Source organism: Lycorma delicatula, chromosome 5, assembly GCF_047948215.1.
Source record: "Lycorma delicatula isolate Av1 chromosome 5, ASM4794821v1, whole genome shotgun sequence".
In the NCBI taxonomy this organism is placed as follows: Eukaryota; Metazoa; Arthropoda; class Insecta; order Hemiptera; family Fulgoridae; genus Lycorma; species Lycorma delicatula.
In genome coordinates, this window is record NC_134459.1 from 171,574,553 (window position 1) to 171,591,950 (window position 17,398).

At 25.7% G+C, this 17,398-nt stretch overlaps 1 protein-coding gene across 5 annotated transcripts in view; it reads left to right on the forward strand.

Moving 5' to 3' along the window:
- Polr2H (DNA-directed RNA polymerases I, II, and III subunit Rpb8) overlaps positions 1-17,398 on the forward strand; it is a 657,278-nt gene that overhangs the window by 593,311 nt on the left and 46,569 nt on the right. The window lies entirely within an intron of this gene.

A 17,398-nucleotide genomic window follows, 5' to 3' on the forward strand; every position in this document is an offset into this window, starting at 1 on the left:
GGCCTTTTACCGCCCCCTCTGAACGCCTCCAGCGCCCACAAGGGGAAGTTATCGCTCACTTTGAGAACGAATGGTCTATACTAATCGATATTTGTCTTTTAAATACGTTAATGTTGATTTTTCTTCTTCTGAATAAGATACAAATATTACACTTCTCAGTTAGATTTATTCATTACGACTCTATTTTTATAAAATTACGAGCTGACCCGGCAATGCTTCGCTATTGCCAGATTTATATATATATATATATATATATATATATATATATATAGAGAGAGAGAGAGAGAGAGAGAGAGAGTAAATTACACAATTGAAAGTTTGATAAAACTGAACATGACACAAAACTGAACACGGAACCTCACAAAATGTAAACCTTCACTTTTATTCTATTTCCTTCTTTCCCTATTTCTCTGTTCCTTATTTCCTCCCTATTTCTTTCCTCATTTCCCCCATTCACATTCCCCTTTCATATTTCGTTTCCCCCTTTCCTTTTCCCTTTTCTCCCTTTTCAATTTTACATTTCTTCTTTTCCTATACCTTTCTCCCTTCCCCATTTTCCTTATCCCATTTTCTCGCGCGTAAGTCGGTCCAGTAGTTTTTTAGTCTACAGCGGACACACATACGAACATTGACTTTTATATATTTAGAAGAAAGTATGTATGTATATTTGTTTGTGTTTGTTTCGTAAATGTCTCGACACCGGCGCCACCTAGCGCCGGTGTTCTGGAAAATTTTTTTTTCCATCGCCTTCTGGGATTAAAAAATTCCTGCAGAATGTAACATTTTTATCGATGTTAAATTTAGTTTTTTTATTCCGTTCAAGCTGTACCTTTACGGTCAAAAGGGGCAGAGAAAACTTAACGAATGGCGTATGAGATACCGCATTCGTATAGAGGTGAGGATTTATATTTTCATTTTTTTTATTTTTTTTTTATTTTTTTAAACTTAGTAACATAATTAAATTTACCGTTTGTCGTTATAATTTATTTCGTCGAATATTAATATTATTTTTGACGGTACCGATAGAACGCGATACATACAATAGATGTCATCCTGACGCTAGACACTTACTGTTTTTATCGGTTGATGTATTTGCTACCGTTGAATGGACTTCAAAGCTAATGAATAGTACCGTTCCCTAAATCTGAAAAAAAAAATTACTTTTTTTTTATCAAAAATAATATCGCGGGAGTTGTAATAACTTACTTTGGAAAATGGTTACCTCCAGTCATTCGTTTATTTTATTGTACGTTTATTATTTATTTATTTATTAATAAAAATCAATCTTATGTAATATAAAATTATCTTAAAAAGGAAATCTTTTTTAAAAAGGTTTCTTCAGGGCTTCGTTTTAAAAATTATGGTCGTAAAAAAATTACGGTTGTCTAAAGCGGTATTTGTAATAAACGCAGAAATGTGTGTTGTAGAAATTATTGAATGACTTGACAAAAAAAAAATATTGTTTGAAAAACGTTTTTAGAATCTGCGTGAAGTTCTTTTAATATTTCGCAACGTTAGGAATATGTGATGTAAAGTTTTATTCCAAATCTTATACCGTTTTTTAGCGTTAGTATATTACCGGAAGCGGATGTTGTACTATGTATCTCCTATAGATAGTTTATTATATGATTAGGTTCGGTTAAATGTTTAGTTTTTTTTCGGTAATTTTACATGATTTTGAAATAGGCGAAGTATTTTTTGGGTTGTTTAATGATGATTGTCTGATGAATTGTCATTTCTGATCTAAATAATTATTCTTGAGATCGTAATATACTGTATTATCTATTACGCTCGTATATATATGAAAAAAAAACGATTATTTCTTAATTTCTTCTTTTTAATTTAATTTTTGAATAGTCGTTTTTTATACGTTCAAAATTCTTATACCATTTGGAGATCTAATTCATTTCTGTAACTAGCAATATGTAAAAATAAAAACGGATTTACATATAGCATGATCCTTTTTTTGCCCCTCTCCTTTTACTATGACTTCTAAATGTTTAGTGTCGTTACGTCGTCGTTAGAGCGCAGTAGTGGTTGTCAACTCAGCTGATACGATCTAGCACCAGTTTACGTCCTAGCTTCTCCTCTACCTATGTTGTGTGTTTTTAAAGCTTTCGCATCGTATCGCTATCGTTGGATGTTGTTCGTTGTGATAACACATATAACCTCATTATACAATTATTTTACGATAGTCTGCGCTTTGCATTCTTCTTCAGCTTCGTTATTGTGCGGCATACACGTGGAAGTGTAGTGCAGTTAATTTTTATTATTTTACGTGTTTAAATTTTGATGATTATTTAAACAACCACTGGTTTTATTACTATTTTTTATTTTTATTTTTTTTAATTAGTTATTGGTCTCCGATAAGTATATTATAACGTCGTTAATAATTTAGTGTTATTTGGTGATATGTACACTTTTTCTCTTCGCTCTTTTTCAACTCTATTTTGTTATTTTAATTTAAAATTACGCATTTTAGATCATCTTTTTGATACTTTTAGTATTTTTACTGTGCACTTTTATATTCTTTAGAATATATGAAACATTAATTTAAATAAAATGTTTTTTTATTCTCTACTTTAAATGTGCATATTTATAAAATAAATTATATCGTTATAAAAATGAATTATTTTTATGAATAATTTAAGTTGAATTTTTGTATTATTTGCAAACATGTTAAATGTAATTCTTCAATTTTATAAGTAATTTAGAGGAATCGGAATATTAAGTTACAAAAAGTGGTTGTTTAATTTCATCCGTTATTTATCATATTTTATGATGTTAAAATGTTTTAATAACATTTATTACGGTGTTAAAAAAAAGAAAAAAAAAGTTATGAATTATGGAAAAAAATAGATTTTAAGTTAGGCCTTTATTATTACTTTACACAACAAAAATACTGCTTTTTATCAACATTTCTTTTCGATACAGAAAACTTAGTTTTTATTTTATTACAGTTAAACAAGAAGTTTGCAACAAGTAAACCTGTTTAACAACTACAAATTAGAATGGTAAAACCTTTTTTATTTTATTACCGTTTGAAAAAAGAATCTAGTGAACCGTAATAGAATTAATTTAAAAAAGAAGTTATTGTCAACGTTTTATTTTGTAATTTTTTTAATGTAAAGAAAAAATCTTGTATTTTATATTTAAAAACAAATTATTAATTTGATTTTCAACACAAATTTAACTGACTTTTTTAAAATATAATTATTTATGTATTCTATTCTAGTCAAAAGCCTGTATATGAACCCAAATTATGTAGATGCAGTGATTTTTTTTGTTGTTTTTTTAATTATTAATTGAAATGTAACTTTTTTCTGCAATTCGTTTTTCTTTCTTTAAGTTTTTATAACTTATATATATATATATGTTCACATGTGTGTGTGTGTGTGTGTGTGTGTTTTACTTTTTTTGGTGTGTGCACATTTATTATATTTATAAACGCATTCTGATTTTGTTATATAAATAATTTATTTTCAGTTTTCTTTTTATTTATTTATTCTTGAGTTAAAAATTTTATTTAACTTTATTTAAAATATGTAATCGGTTTAACAGTATTGTAGAGATGTTGTAATCCGGTAATAGACAAATTATCTATTTATTAGCTAAGTACTGTAGATTGCATTGGTCGTTCAAGAGCTGTGTCTATTTTCACCTGCTGCCTTGTCGGCTAGCACGTACCGGTTATATATCTGGAGGTGCCAAAATAAAACAAAGGGCAAAATTGGTGGGGGCAAAGTATTTGTGGATATGACAATGCAATCCAGACCCCCGTATTACTTGTCTAGTATTTTATCTTTTCTTAGTAACTATATCGGTTAGCAAATTAATATTTAAATTATCGTTTTGTTTTTTATTATAATAGTTTTGTTTTGCATTATTATTATTATTATTATTTAGTGCGAGTGTTAAAACTGTATGATAATATTTTCAGGACTGAAACATTTGTAGATATAATTTCCCAATCGAGAAAAATTATTTATTTAACCTTTTAATCAATCTTTGTCAATTTTTTTAATAAAAAAACGAAGTTTTCTTTTTACTGTTCTCAGAATAGTAAACTTTGTTTTATTATAATAGTTTTAAGTTATTGCAAAACTTACTATTGTATTTCCAGATAGTTAAATTTTATTATAATTTGGAAAAAAATGATACTAAAATTTTCGGATTGTTAAATTTTATTATAATTTGGAAAAAAATCATTCTTAATTTTTTTTTTATGTACTATGTTTGAAGAAAATTATCTAAATGGATAAATTTCATGGGATTCAGTTCCTAATTAATTATTAAATCTAAAATTTTCATTTATATTTAATTAATTAAATTCCCTATATTTATTTTTATTAACTGTTGTTTTATTATAATTTTTCCTATTTTTAATGAAGGTTAACGTTTGTATATTTCTATAATTTTTTTTTAATGAATAAATTAACCTAACCTAGTTATCTATATTAAAGTTGCCAATTAAATAAAATTCTGTAAAATGTAATATCAATTTTTATGTCGCCTCTTTAATCAAATGTATATATTTTATGACAAACCAAAATAAAGAATATATATTCCCCGTTTGGAAATTTTTTAAAAGAATTAAATGTACAAGTTGCCTACCTATTCCTGAATAGGTAACAAAATACAAAATTTACATCATTGCCGGCCTCCGTGGGCGAGTGGTAGCATGTCTCGGCCTTTCATCCGAAGGTCCCGGGTTCGAATCCCGGTCAGGCATGGCATTTTCACACGTTACTTGTCATTCATATCATCCCTTGAAGCAATACCTAAAACGGTGTACATCGTTAAATAAAAAAATCTTTTTTTTTAATTTTGTAATTATTTTACGATAAGTTTAGTTAATATTAAATATCTATCAGCGTCTTGTTTATGAGGTAATAAATACCAGTTAAGTTTTATATTATATGTTGATAAAAAGCAGTAACTTATATAAAATTATATTTTGTCTTTTTTCCATTTTTTTACTTCTCTGTTATCTTTTCATTACATTTTTATGATTATAATAATTTTTTCCTGAAGTTTTTAATTTAAAAATTGTTTCTCCGGAAATCCATGGTTATTAATAATTTTTCTATAAATAATGTACTTTTTTTCTAAAGAATTCGACTTCCGGAAAATATCGACATATCTTTGCGTTTCACATCCCCCAGACCCAAAAACCACTGTCAGCTCAAAGGTTTATAAACATTTATTTACATATTTCACTTTAGCGTGGACACAATAACTGCTGTCATTTTGCGCCAATAACTTTCAAATTATCCCCTAAAAATAAAATAATTCGTCCCAAAATCTCGGTCGAGTTCGTTAACGATCAAAATCGGACGATGGGGGTGGAAATGGCGGGGCCTTTTCGAAAAAAAAAGCAACAAAATGTTGCTATAACTTTCTTATTAAGTAAAATATCGAATTCGTTTAAAGTTCCTACAATTCTTTGGAACTATACTATACTAGATCGAACTAACTAGATTAGAACGAACTGTACTAGATCGTGGATACCGGTGTTCTTTGGTGGTTGGGTTTCAATTAACCACACATCTCAAGAATGGTCGAACTGAGAATGTACAAGACTACACTTCATTTACACTCATACATATCATCCTCTGAAGAATTATCTAAACGGTAGTTACCGGAGGCTAAACAGGAAAGAAAGAAGTAAAGTTTTTTTATGTCACCAAAATTGGCCCAGGGGGTTGAAAAAATGGGGTTTCGAAGACTAAAAAGAATCGAATCGTACCTCCCTTAATAGGCACAGTATCGAATCGGTTTAAAGTGGGCTTTAGTCCTCTTTATCTTAACAATATTTTATATGACCAACCTTTATGATGTGGGATGACCAAAATATTGCTGAAAAGATCAAAATTTGTACAATAAATAATTTTTACGATAAAGTGGTACCATATTTTATCAAAATTTACCTACAAACCCCACTGTCAGTATTTGTTCATTCTTTTACTTTGTTTTATAAATCATAACTTTGATTACACACACACATATATATATATATATATATTGTATGTATAGGCCTACTTAACTTTCCTTATTGTTCACCTGACTACCCTTCACCAAATGCAGGAATTACACATAATGCAGTGCACAATCGTCAGAGTTGAACATTATTCTTATACGCATAAACATGTAAATCATTCACATTAGAAAGTTGCTGAATTCATAGTAGCAATATTGTATTACTTCTGTTTTATTTTATTTGTGTAGAACGTGATATGTTTTTCAGTTTTATGTAATATTGATGTATTTAATCAATTTTGTGTACTGGTAAATGAGAAAGCTAATTTGTATAGGTTAAAATGATTTTTCACAATTTCCCTTGCTCTTCTTAAATTCTTTATGTAAAAATCTTTCTGATACCATTCTATTTTCTTCTTTGAAACTCCTCCCTTTATCTCTGTTGCTTTCTTTTGATTCATAACAAAACATTAGAATCATCTTATGTCAGTATTTTCTTTATAGAAGCAAATCGTTACAGTTGTGTTGTAATTTTATCAAGACACTTTTAACACCGTTTCACTTTGTTATATCTTCTTGTAATATTTACAAAAATAAATAGTTTATATATTGGTACAAACATTGCTATATTCCTTTATGAAATAATTTCTGTTTTGTCTAAAAGAAATCAATATTATTACTGAGATTGTAATAGATTTAAGTTATTTAAGAGATACAAAACTACTTTAGTAAGTTCTTATTACAAATATTTGCAAAGGTTTTTTTTATTATTTGTTAACTTTCTTTATTTTATTTATTCCTTAAATTTTATCATTTTGCTGCTGAAGTTCTAAGCATCATAGCTTCTATTTTAACATCATATAATGGAAAATAGGAAACTGTAATATTCCAATTTAGCACTAGAAGTTTATTGAAGAAATAATTGATTAGTTTAATTATATATCGAATGCATTGTTTTAATTTATTTAGTAGAAAATATTTTGAGTTTTTAGTATATATGTATTTTTTTTATTTTCCTTTCCTCGTAATACAATCAGTATTATGAGTACTATTTAAGAGAACATCAGATGAAATCTTAATGATTTTATTAATGGAATTTTGTTTGTTCGTAGAAAATTCTTTAGTTGATTGTTGTTCTTTTTTTTATATCACACTTGACTGGTGTTACACGGCGGTGAAAAGTAGTATTAATGATCATGTACTTCATTATTTAATTTATTTAAAGTAATTTTTATATCGTGTGAAAAATTTCTTTTGTTTTATACTGAACAACCTGTTCAATAAATTGAGTAGTCCCACGTCTGATTTAATGTAGTTCAACCTTACATCGGAATGCTTAATGACGGATATGTGCTCTGGGTGAATTAGAAAGGTCAAGTGAAATGAACTTTTGGTGGCGTCACTGTCTTCAATTGTACTTTAACTGTATCTAGTAGAGTTAAACTATTTCCATGTTTCTTCCGTATAAGAATAATAATAATTCTCTCCTTCATATCTGTCTTTTTCTTCATCTTATTTTAAAATTCCCATTTCCAGTATTAAATTGCAGATCATTTATTTTATTTTTATCGATAATCAAAAACTAAATAAATATTTTCTAAAATTGTGATATTGTTTTGACTATGATGTCTTAAAAAATCTCATTATGCTTTTCTATAATGACTAGGTTCTTTAAAATTTGGTTCTTACTCGTTCCGATTTTCTGGATGTTATTTTCTTATTTTTCATATTTATTTTTGAAATCTTACCTTGCTCTTTGACAAAGTGTGTCATGGCGATTCCAAAAGATCGCAGTTGATTCAGAACGTCTATTCACGTGATAATTAGATACTAATCTAATAAAAAAACTAACAAAAAAATTCATGATTGATTTAATTACACGATACAATGAAAATAATGAATTTTATTTTTTATTTATATAGTTAATAGATTGCTCAAATTGGTTAAAAAAAAAGTCCCCAGTTTAAAATATTATAAAGTAAAATATAATTAAAAAATAGATATCAGAGAAGTAAAATGGTTTAGATTGTTATTAAGTGTTGTTGCTTACATTTGATGTTGCCTACTGTACTATATATACATTAAGAGCTAATTAATGTCTCAATTGGTAAATAACTAAATGTATACGAGTCATGAGTCACTGTCTATCTTTTCTGTCTGTCAATGTGTATATGTATTCTATACTCAGTGTGCATGCACATTTCTATGTTTAATATTTTTTTCTTTTTATTATATATATGTATATGTGCTTTGATGATTACTTACAGCATGTTGTATTCATGTTTATCGATTTAAATCTTCCTAATAAATAACACATTATATGTTTTGTTTAATTGCTTTCTTGAGTAATTTAATAATTGTATGAAAAGACTATCGGAAAAAATTTTAAGCAGTGGAAGTAATTTTTGTAAAACTATTGGTATAAGTATTATGTAGTTAAAGTTCATATCGAGTTAATGAAAAGTTATTTAATATCCGTATTCCATGTTGTATTACTAAATTGGTGAAATTAATCTTTGATTTATCGATTTAATTTTAATTTTTATTCATTAATTTGTAACATTAACAATCCCATTCTCATTTTTCTGTTTTCCATTTTTTATTTTAATTACCCATATATATATATTTTATAATACTTACAGTATATATTTAAATTTGTATTTTTACTGCATTAAAATTTCTATTACCCTGAGTTTGAGCTATAGAAAATACATGTAATTTTTCTCTTCGGTTTGATCATTTAATATCGGAATGTCATTTTTTTTTCTAATAACTTATATTCTCTAATAGATCATCTATTTTACGCTAACATTCTATTATTCCATTTCCAAAGCTACTTTTATTAAAACTTTCTTTCCAATATATGATCTAATTATTAATTATGTCATCTGTTGAGAATTTTATTACGTAGTAGTATTTCAAAATTTAACATTTCTGTATCTTAAAAATTTGGAAAAAGATTTTGTAAATATTTTTCTTCATATTTTATTACATTTTCCTATTATATCTAGTTTATTTCCAATACAGTAATTATCCGGGTGCCTTTAAATTGTTATTAAACAGGGACTTAACTGTTGAAGTGATACTGTTATTGAACAGAGGCTGCCCTTTAAACTGATTTAGAAAGTTGTAATTTTAGATAAGCGAGATATTTTTTAAAGGTTGTAGTTAAATTATTTGTTTAAATTATAGCGCGGTGTGTATTTGCTTTATTGTTATCATATAAGTTCAGGCTGACCTTTGTAGCGGAATGATACAATGTCAGCATTTAATCATAAGGTCCCTGGTTCAAATCCTGGTCTGGTAAACCGTTCTTCATACCCGAAAAACATTTCTGTTCTCTATTCCCAACAAACTTTGAGTTATATGATGAAACTGATTTAATAAAATAAACCGATTATATTTTCCATACTTCACTTTTGTATCACAATATTTTACCCTCTTTATCAATAGATAAAAATTTATGTTTGTAATTATTGATAAAACGGTATTGAAATATTATTTTACGTTAATATATTAATTTATTAAATGTAACATAATATCTACTGAAGGTTTGTTGTGTCAGTTATTGTTACATATTATGTTTTAGTTAATGGATTATAATCTAAGAAAGAATAGATATCTGATGTATGAACAGGTGTTATAAATTTTTAAATTTGCTTAAGAAAATCAATGATAACGATCAGGGATAAAATATTTCTGTTGAAGCCTTTATTAGTGAATAATATTTAACAATATAAAAAATTAAATATCACTTTTTATTAATTTTATGAGATTTTAGACTTAAATGGTATTACTTGAAGCGGATATAAACTACATATTATGTTTATTCAAATATTTTGTGCATGAGGATGATTGTTGTGTTGTGTTGTGTGTAATTACGGTGTATGTAAAAAATTGTAATATGTATTATTTTGATGCTTCAGTCATTTACATGGGAATTTATTCTTACTTACAAATGGATTCTATTATTTGATGGTTGTGGGATTTATTTTTTTATTTTTTTGTTACTATTTTCATGGATTATATTAACTACAATCGTACTGTTCATTGGTGGCATCTGCATCTGTTTTACTTTTGACAATCTGATTACAGATAGTGTATTTTATTATATTTGCATATACTTGTTTTATGTACATACAAAGATATGTTCAGATGTTTTATTAGTGTATATATTGTTTCACACCTTTCTTCAATGTAACTATTATTTTTGACTATTTTCCTTACTGCCGTATATTGGTGTTATTTTTTTCATTTATGCATTTGTGATTTTATATAATTAAATGGTGTATTTGGTATAAATTCCATACAAATATATTTTCATATTATCCAATAAAAAAAAATCCTTCCACAATCTCAGCATACGTTTAATTAAATTATGTTTATCCATGTTGTATAATAATGAAATATAAAATGACAAATAACTCTATTGTCAGATTAAGTTCTGATGTAACTAGACCGGATTGATACTGCAATCCATCCACATTGCATAAGAAATCATTTGAAATAAAACCGACATAATTTATATAAACAAATATAAAAATTAAAGCATCGTACTAATTATACACAAAAAATATTTCCAATCGGTCAGACTTAAAAAAATCTTCCGTTTAAAATTAATTTTAATAACGTAAATAAGTTATAACATACCAGTTTTCACAAATATGATGCAACATTAATTCCGGTTATTTTTGTTGTCTAAAAATAAATATTTAGCCTTAACATATTACTAATATTAAAAAAATAATAATTAACGGAATGAATCAAACGCATACACTCCTAAATGTATGACAAACCTGAATGAATATATAAACAAAAGAGCAGGATCAATTTTGTTTATGTTGTATTAATTATACAGTCACTTCTATTGTTTATGTATGATTAGGTTATGCCTTATTTTTTTTATTTTTACAACATAGGCCTACACCCGGTAACAGTCACTGTGATGAATGATTATGAATTCTTTTGTATATGAAAAATGCTGCTCCTGAGCAGACTTAAATCTGGAATCTCTAGATGCTACAACTTTGTCACAGAGATCGATCGGAGTGGTAATCATTGTTATATATCACAAACACTGCCAGAATTATTATAATAATTAAACTTTTATATGACATGGCGTATAGATTTATTTCTTATTTAATTTAGATTAATACTAATAAGAGTTTATACACGATGAGAGAGATTTTCAAAGAAATGCAGATTTCTAGATAAAAAAAAAATATAATAAATCAAACTATACGTAATATGCTGAGAATAAGATCGATTGTTCCCATCATTTTCACATTTGAAGTCAACTTGGCCACATTGTTTATAAAAATGACAAGTATATTTATGTTCAGTAAAGTTTTTTTGATGAATAAAAATTGGAATTAACGCATTAATTTACCTGTATTCTATTTGTAATATAAAAATTTAAATGAATGTAAATAGAATTATGAAAATTTATTTTATCTTTAAAATGAAAACCTACATTTCAAAAAAAACTATCAATTAATAGTAATGCTGTAAATTACTATGACCTATTACAATCCAATAAATAAATACTTAATGAATGTTTTACATTGTTTGTGGTTTAATTTTTTTTAGTTTTGTAGTTAGACCGGTGTATAAGTGAAATTATAGATAGAGTTTCAGAAATTTACTTTCTTTCTAATTTGGTTTTCATTCCTTCAAGATTGTCATTTGCTTCATTTTGTATATAGTCTACACAAATTTTGTTTTTGTGATTTAGTACGTATTAAATTAATAAAAAGCGCATTGAAGGTAACTAGAATTATTGTTAAAATTCTTTGGTTCTTTAAATTTTTGGGTTACCAATTAATTGGTGTATAAGCTACTGTAGTCTATAATTATATGAGACATCAGTCGCCTCATAAAATGGCATAGTAATTGTCTATAATAACAAGTTCTGCTGCTGGACTTAGTATAGAAATTAGATTCGTACTACTCCTTCACCGACTCAAATATACAGTTGTATATCAGCTTGCCGATGCCATAAATTTGCAGTTGATATTCAGTAGTCCAAGTTTCAGCTTTGTTACATTTACACAAGGATTGACTGTATAGTAATCATCATTACTTTCTGAGAAAGCAACTACAATTGGTGCTGCTTGAACTCAAAAATTTTACTTACATCACACCTGTAAAAATTATCAGGATAGTTGGTTAAAGCTACAAATATTTCATATAACTATAATAAAATATCTAGTTTCAATGAATTCTTAACAATATTACTTAATGCAAATACACTACTGTCAGAAATATTCTGTGACAAATTTAAATATGTTAAATATACCTGCTCTTACTGAAATGTGTTTTTAAAAAATCTTCTTACAAGTCATATTCTCATATAAAAGTATTTTGTTCGATATAATGAGTACTCTGGTGTTAACATTCATTCTAACTACAGTTTTTACTTTCGTCTATTTTTCTGTTTTTTCTTAAGATTGCTCAAGATTTATTTGATGAAAATTATTTAACAGATTTATAATAGCTAGTTAAATATCTATATTTTTCAACGATTGAGTTAATTTGGAATCTATTTTAGTGTTAACAATACCCACTACATCAGTGCTTTTAATCGTATTCACAAACAGTAAATGTTGCATGAATGTATGTTTTCACTAATTAACAAGAATTTACATGTTTGTACATAGTTATAGCAGTCATGAATTAATTCATCATTAATTGTTGTGCTATTGTTTATTCTGATAAAAAAAATAAAAATAATGGTTATTGTTTTAAATTAATAACTTTTGAAATGGATTATAAAACATTAACTTTTCTATAAAATTCTGTGTACACAAGACAAAAAAAATACACTTAATGTGATTCAGTTTTGAATTTAATTCTTTTGATGTCTTAGGTAAATGTTTCTGTTTTATACATGTATATTGTTTTTGTGTGTTTTTATTATATTCCTTACTTATTTTGTTATTTCTTTTTTTATTTAGTGTTATTTTATTGTATTTTTATTACTATTTCTGCACCTTTTGTATCCTGTTGTATTATTTATTATGGATATAGTCGTATTATATGCATGATTCCATTTTGATTACAAATTTTTTTTCCAATTTAGTTTCTTAGTTATGATGTAGTGTATACATGTATATTCTTTAAATTCTATAAATCTTCTAGTGTGATGTAGTTTTTATCTTATCTTAATTAATCCCTTGCAAATGAAATTGTTTTGGTTGCTTTACTATAGTAATTTACCTTTTTTCTGGTCGTATAAGATTGCATGATCACACATTCCCTTTTATATTTTACATACATAATATTTTTTTTCAATTCAAACAGCCTTATATATTGATCTAACTAAAATAGTTGCGTGCAGTTGCTTATTTAATACAGTATATAATTTTTTTTTTTTTTTAATAGCTAATAGAATTAAATTTTATTAATATTTAACTTCTAACATGGTAGGAATTCAGTAAATTTAATTAAAAGTAGTTATCTTTTCTTTTTATAATATTCCTTTTTCTTATACATTACTTTTGTGCATTTTGGTAGGATATTTTTTACTAAATTAAAAAAACAAATTAGCTAGGGCTCCTAAGTTTTTCTGAAATTTATTAGTGTAGTTGAAATAATTATAATAAATAAAATTATAAATAAACTAATGTTTTTTGTTTTTTTTTAAATAAATAAGTTTATGTTAAAATGATAACTATCTGCATATAACCTAATTAATTGTTTGATAATATTTTTGAATATCTCCTGGTTTATCCCCAAATATTTCATACAAAGAGGAGAATAATAATAATAATTAGCAGAAGCCAGTTATTAACCAGTTCTAGTAAGTGAGCAGAGTTACTGTTTTACTTTGGTAGAGAAACTATTACGTATTTGCTTTTATATTATTACTCATACTGATAACGTAGGTTGTTGCAGTTATGACACATATTTAAGAAATATTTCGTTTTATCACTACCTTTAATAGTAAAAAAAATTTAAACCAATTTTATTTGATTTCTATGTTGTCATTTTAAAATATGTCTTGTTAGTATTGTTTTCATTAGGAAACAACATAATACTATTAGCTTAAAACACTGTCAGTGGTAAAAATGTAATTAAAAATACTATCCGCTTAAATTCTTTATTAAAACATATTTTATTAAGATTTTAAATACAAGTTTACATTGAAATACTGAATTAATGAATTTCTTTTAAGCCGTTTGTTTTTTAAAAATTACTTTTTATTCATTATATTAAAATTCTTAAATGATATAATTTTAAACAGGAAGAATGATGAACGGTACTAAATTACAATATTAAATAATAAACTTTTGTTGTTCAGGTTTTTTTTGGAGCCCTAGCTGTAAATAATACAAGAATATGTTCATGTAGATAGAATTTTGGTTCTTTTCGTCATAGGTTCATAGATGAATGTTGAGGGGGGCCGATCCATCTTCTTAGTGCCTGAGTTCTGGAGTGCGTGCCAGAGGCGCGTTTACACAGCCTTCTTGATTTGTAAATGCACTATCTGGTACGACATTCCAGGATGAACAGTCCTCGTCTTGCTTGGTCACACTGAGATTCTACGTATGAAAAAAAATCTTTCATTACCACGACCACAAGAAGAACAGCACACTTTTATGCTATTATTACATTTATTTAAATCTTTCATGTTTCTTTTTACACCGATTCTTTTAAGTTTTTATTTTCCTCCAATTATGTGTTTTTTATATTTTTTTTTAGTTTAAATAACATACAGTCATTTTTTTATTATTTTCTTGGAATTACCTTTTGAATTTAGAATCATTTCTTATTTTACTCTTTAGATATAAATAAACATAGAGTATTTTCTTTTCTGGTTGTATTCTTCTTTGAAAGTATCTTATTATTTTACATTAACATTGATCAGTATGCCATAGGTCTTAGGCTCTGTTTTCGGCTGGGCTTGGCATTCTTTTAATTTTTCTCATGTCTGTTTAATTATTTCAGTTAATGATATTTATATTTAGGTTTAAATAAAGAAAACGTTTGTCATTTAGGTCGGTTTAGTATTTCATTTTTTATGAAAATACTATCTTTACTAAATATTTTTTTTATTAATAATTATTTACAATTTTAAAAATATACTTTTATTTTTTTTTACCTAAAAATTTGAAATGCTATATGAAATTTTAAAAATGACCATATTAAAAAAATTAACTTTTTAAGAGTTTTTTTTTTAATGTTGCTTTAACATGTATATTACGATCTCATTAATTTTGTTGTTGCTTTTTTTTATCTTCTGATGTAAAATTGAGTATTATGATATTTACATGTAACGTTTGGAGATTTATTACATCCCTCAAAAATCTAAAATAAAAAAAAAATTAATAAGCTTTAACAATTACAGTTTTAATATGACGTATTTTAGGTTATGTTATAAGTAAAAAATTGTTTAGAAATATATTTTGGTAATTTTTAATTGTGAATTTTATTCAGATCTTCTGTTTAATTTATTTTCATTTTAAATCTGTTTCTGAGTTATATTTAATTTTTTTATTCTTTATAATTAGTAGTATTTATTTTTAATTTATACTGTGATATACAATAAATGCGTATTGATTTTACAAAATAATTTTATTGTGACAAAAAATTAAATAAATTTAATATTGACCATGCATATATACATTTTAAAGAAAAGCTGTTATGCATTTAAACCACTTTATCACGGAAATGCCTTTACTTGCACCGAACACACAGTACACTTAATTACTGTTAATATTAGCTATATTATATGTTTTATTTTTTGTACAAACTTTCAGAGCACAATCAAGTTGGCTTTAAATGTATAAGTGTAATAAAAGACTTAAATATTGTGCACTGTGTGTATTCAGTACAAGTATGTAATTTTTTTTCCTCATTGCTTGTTATTTTTGTTAAATGTATCAACAATTTTTAATTGTTTTTTATTCTTATTCTTTTTCTCAAATGTTTGCCATTGTTTTTATTGAAATAAAAGTATTGAAAAATATGTAAATTTCTGTCATATTTATATTTTGCAGCAGTTTAAATGTAGTAGTAATTTTGATTACGAAATATATTGATATACAAATATATCGGTGATCTACGGTCTGGTTCTTGATTAGTTTTCCTAGTCCTAGTAATTCTGTCCTGAATTTTCTATTTAATTCTTCCACATGTTTTACAAATATTGATATTGTTAAATAACTTTTTTTACTTAAAACCTGTAATATTCCTTTATAAAACATTATTCGCTCTGATAATGTCCCATTATTCAGCATCATTTACCATTCCTTTCAGGTTTAGTTTCCCATATTTTCCTGTTCTTTTTTTGTACACTTCATCTCATATCTTAAGAAAAAAAAAATTAAATTCTTTTAATCTCCATATGCAAGACCTGAATCTCTAAACTTTTTTTTGTGATATGTTTTATTTCTATCTATGCTTAATTAAAATTAAATTAATTTAGTCCTGGTTGTGATATAATTATGCTGTTTTAAAATTAATGTTAGAAAATATCCCAATATTGATATGTTTGATTCAAAATAGAAAATAAATCACATGCTTATTTTTTAATGCAGTATTTTAGGAATACATTTCTACCTGGTTTGATTATAAATTATATTAGGTAAATTTTACCTTGTTTAATTGGTTAATATCTAATAATTTGGGGTTTATGTATTAAAGGTAAAATATAATCTTAAACAATCATACTAATAGGAAAACTTTCAAGTATATTAATTATTTATTAATTATATTACATATTTTCAATGCTACTCTACTTATCTGAAATAATGTAATCAATCTTTAAATAAAAAATTAATATATATAAATTTTTTGTCTGTTCGGGTGGTATTGATGAGAAAAAAGTTGTAAATTTATTTAATAAGAATCATTTTTAAAATAATATATGTATATATATATATATATATATATATATTTATTTATTTTGAATTCTCTGATTTTTTTTTGTATTTTGTTTCTGATGAAGCCTTTTATATTACTGATTTTTTATATTTGTATTTTTTTTTAATATTGCAAAATGGGAGTTTACTATTTTTGATTATTGCATATTGATTTAACAAAGTTGTAATTTCATTTTTGATAAATTATTTTTTTAATTTAACATACTTATGTATGTAACTTCTACAACTCAATACAAAAGCTTAATGAAGATAAACTCACTTTGAACTTATCTCTATATTTGTTTTGTAAAATTTCAATGTACTCTTGATGTATTTTAGTCAGGAATAGTTGACTATTCTGGAGATAGAACTTTTTATTTGCTGAACAATATGATGAAATATGATATAATGCTTTAAATTATTAAAAATTATGAATGACCCTTACAAATTGTATGAAATGTTTTACCAAAGAATTTTTTGGAATTAATTATGCAAATTTCTTATTCAGTTGAGTTACCTATGGTACTTTTATTAATAATACTTCCGTAAAAAGG